The 4434-nt window shown below is 41.3% G+C and overlaps 1 non-coding gene across 1 annotated transcript; it reads right to left on the reverse strand.

The window, feature by feature from the left end:
• Window positions 1–1779: 1779 nt before the first annotated feature.
• On the reverse strand, window positions 1780–1851 carry trnad-guc (transfer RNA aspartic acid (anticodon GUC)). Its single transcript has one exon. It is a non-coding gene; the product is annotated as a tRNA-Asp (tRNA).
• Between the last annotated feature and the right edge of the window lie 2583 nt (window positions 1852–4434).

Below are 4434 nucleotides of genomic sequence, written 5' to 3' on the forward strand. Positions count from 1 at the left end.
GAGCGGCCAATGCATCTTACGTAAATCGGTAATAACCAATTACCGCAATCGCAGGCATAGTCAGAGCGCAGATATGAATGACTGGAACTGCTAGTTTATCAAACACGGCGGCACTTAGTGCTCGTCTAGCCGAATCAGGTCGTTTCGAATGACATTTTAGTGATTTAGTGATAAGGAGCTGATATGACAAGATTGCCATTTGATAGGTACATAAATCAATCCTACTTTCGACTCCGTTGTAACGCATGTTGTATATTTCAGTTGCGTTAGTATGGCTTAAGTTTATTCAGTTTACTGGATTCTCTGCACTTTAATGAAGTTATATGTGTATTGTTATATAACTGTACATCATTGTTAGTTACTGCTATCCGCTGTAAAGGTAGATACAGGTGCAAGACTTTGCAATAACGACCTAAAAGCAGTTGTTATGATTCCAGGGAACGCGGCTGATTTTTAGAGTCTATACATCATGAAGAAACGGCGATCGTGTGAGAAAGACTTATTCTGTACGGATGACAGGGCCAGCATTTCGGACCCAAGGGAAAGGCTATTGTGCATCGGAAAGAGACAAAATCATATCATTATATAGAAAACTCGTCGTAGTATTTAAAAACCAAGTAACTAACACTGTTATTAAGTGCGGACTTTAAATCAAGTGGTCGCGGTCGTTTTTATTTGCATAAAACTTTAAACGTGATCTTGAAAATATAACGCTTGCAACAAACATCCATGCATAGTGTGTTACTGCGAATGAAAATACGCGGGTCACAATTTATGATCCAAGTGTATAATGGTAAATAATTAAATAAATAAAACCGCAGGCTTTCACATCGAGTGCACCCCAATAACGTTTCATTGAAATGTCCATGTTATGTACGCCGGGCACTGATGGATGCAGGCCTAGCGATCTCTATAACAATGCCAAGCAAAGAATGTCACTGATTTACCAAAGCGGTCAGTTTTCGGGGATCCTGCGGCAGCTGGGAGAAGAAGAATCGGGCAGGTTTCAGAATCGGCGAGCGCTCGGATAAAAGGCACCGATTTCCCAGCCGCGCTTTTCTTTTCGGAACCAGCAGAAGTGCCCTCCGCACCATCCTCGGCGCTAGGACACGCCGGCCACTTTATTACCCTAAAACAGGGAGCATACACCGATCTTCAAAGCCAAACTTACCTTGCCGATTTTCGCTTAACTGCTTCTCAAACTCATCGAAATCGGACATTTTTCAGTCCGTACTAAAGACGTATTGCAAAATAAGCAGAGGTCCAACAGTAGGCCTTTGAATGGGCTACAGGCTGCATTGGGTTCTGCTGCTTTTTCTTCCGAGTCGCCTGCCCCTCCTCCCCCGAAGTCATCGGCTCTTCCTCGGTTGTATCACACACAGGTTCGGAAACATTCGATGCGCATTACCGTCCCCTCCTGCACTGGAGGGTTAAGGACAACGTGATTATATCGAACCAAAATTGAAATGTGCAAGTTGACTTTCCTAGTTATACGTCTTCATTTTTATTCTGGGTTTAACAACCATGAGTTTATGACGTATTTTACATGATTAGTTGGCGACTGGACCTTATTGTTTATATCTCTTATTAAGGATCCATCCATCCATACATCAATTATCAAAACCACACACTTACAATCCGAGTCTAGTTTCATATGCTGCGCTGCTGAGCGACCCGCAGAATATTATGCATGAGTACAAGTCACAAGCCCCGTTTCCACTAACACGGGGCCGGTTCTAGCTTGGTGCCTTTTGAGACCGAGGCAAAAAGATGCAGACTCTCCCCGTCGGGGAATCGAACCCCGGTCTCCCGCGTGACAGGCGGGGATACTCACCACTATACTAACGAGGAGATGTACGCGCACTACTTTTACATCTTCAAGATAAACAGCGGATGACTACTAACATTTGCGAGTAATCAATGACTGAGCTTCATGTCATGACCATGGTGCTCAAGAGAAGAAAAAATACATAATGTACGTCCACTGATACCAGAACAACCATATAGCTTTATACTAAGACGATGATTAAACGGAAAATTCCTTTACAAAACACTGCCACAAAATCATAGTTTCGCAATATTACATCGTGCAACGGGACACAGTGTAAGTACGTGAAGTCGGTAATTAAATCAAGAAAAAAAAGTGAGAGGAAAAGAATACTTTTCTATTATCATATTTTTCTAACTGGCCAAACTGAGTCATATTTTGATTATACACACTAACAGAAAAACAGTGCAAATCTCCGGTAGTCCGTTTCACTTGCGCTCCGCTATGGGGCAGTAACAAGCAGAGCTTAAGTGTGGAAGGAAAAAAAAAACACAGGACAGCATCAATCCCAACTTCACAAACGCCGGAGATCGAGATGCTGTAAGCATGACAATTAACATCTTTATCCAAGGGAACAGCTGCAAGACACAGATGCCGCGCCTAACAAAGGTAGGATCGATTCCGAAGTTCAGGCATTTACAGACGCGGACTCTTCTGGAGTTGATTTTTTTCGGGAGATACGCATCAACTTCAAAAGTATGAACCGCATTATATCTATATCTGTTATGACGTTGTAGCTATTGATACTGATGCATCACAAAAATAATTTAAATGTTTTTTCATTCTGACATATGTTCGTTCGGACGAGGATTTTATTATATGAGATAAGTTTTAAATGAAAACTTTTTTTAATCTATATGATTAATTCTCGAATCTAAGCCAGACTTCACATAAATCATTCATTCATAAATATAATGGAACATACAACATCCAGGTATCCATGAAATTTATGATCAGGCTATACGTTTGTGATAACAACAAAACAACACAACATGTATATTTACAATATATGGGCCTATTGTTTAATATTGCCTCCAAATTATAGCCAGACAATAACGCAATAGGCCGACATCAAACTATTTTCATGTAAAACAAAAGTGCTGGCAGTTTGCTTGTGCTTACAGACCCCGCCTTGAGCCCATCCAGAAAGATCCCAAAAATAACCGACAAGCAAAGGTTGTAACAATCTGAGCATGTTTAGTTTAATGTAATCAGGAGCCGAATTAATAACGCGAATAAATGATCAAACCGAAAGTCTGTAGTCGGGAATATCCGATAACGTCTTTGACGTGCAGTTAAGATAGTCAGAGGAAAAACCTTGTAGTTTACTTATATATATGCCTAAATATATGAGTGTGTCTCTCCGGTGATTTAATGATGAATATAACGATTACATATCAAATCACACATTAAGCAATTATTATATTACTAGGTTGAACGTTTTCACTATGTCTGTCGTCACCTTGATTTCACGATTTTGACTATTCTTCTTATCCCAGATTGAACAAGTCATTGTGGCGATGCAAGATCCCGACATGGGGATAAAGATGAAGAATCAAAGACTGTTAATCACAGTGATTCCACATGCGATGACAGGTGCACGATACATATTTTACTTTTTAAAAATAATTTTTCATGCCGCCCGGGTTGTCTTACACCCGGCCGTGCAGTGTCCCGGGGGCCGGGTCCTAATGGTCATTTAAGCCCTTCACAGGAAAGCCCATACATCGGCGGTCTTCGGGAATCCTGTGCATTAAGACTGTCATCGATCTCCTTGCGCTCATATTTATTTATGTAATTTATTTATCGAGTTCAGCGTTTTTGATTTATGACGGCTTAATGCATTTCTCGACTCTAACTAGATGCCTTCCTCGCTATGCCTTCCCAGGAAATGATATCGTGGAGTGGCTAATTCAGAAGTACTCCATCATGGAAGAAGGTAGGGCCGAGAAGTATGTAGGGAAGCGTTACCTGGTGCTCTTATGTGAGGTTAATCGATTGTTTTTTTCCCTTCGTGACGACGATGGCGCCCCTGCTGGCGAAAGACGTCATCAGGTTTTTTTTTTTTTGTAATAAAATAACAGAAATAAACGAGTCTTTTGAATAATAAATACAAATGAAGTAATAGAATTTGTCATCCATACAACAGATTAGCCTAGCTGCATTTATGTGTAAGCATATGCAATTCACGTGTCTGACAGAAGCATGTTCTGTTCCATTGATATTGCTGAGCCTGTGAATTAATAAATGTCAGAATTGAGCTTGTCCATAACATAGACACCCCATTCGCCTGAAGCTTTTGGGATTTTCTTCCCCTGGCGTCAATTTATCTGCTGAATTATTTATCTTTCTGCTGAGAGGCTATTAGTACAAATAATCTGTAGGCCAGTCCCGAGTCGCGCCGCTACGCATGCTGAGCTGTACGGTTTGATAGTCCCGATGCAAACTTCGCTGATAGCCAGAGGCAGTCAGTCATGCCTGGAGAAATATCGCTATCCGTCTCCCTCATTATGCACTTCTGCAAGACGCTGTTGTCCTGAATTCCCGGGCGATGCAGATGAGGTTTTAAATAGCAAGGGAGCAGATTTCCCTGATTTACAGCCCAG

This window comes from Brienomyrus brachyistius, unplaced genomic scaffold, assembly GCF_023856365.1.
Source record: "Brienomyrus brachyistius isolate T26 unplaced genomic scaffold, BBRACH_0.4 scaffold192, whole genome shotgun sequence".
NCBI lineage: Eukaryota > Metazoa > Chordata > Actinopteri > Osteoglossiformes > Mormyridae > Brienomyrus > Brienomyrus brachyistius.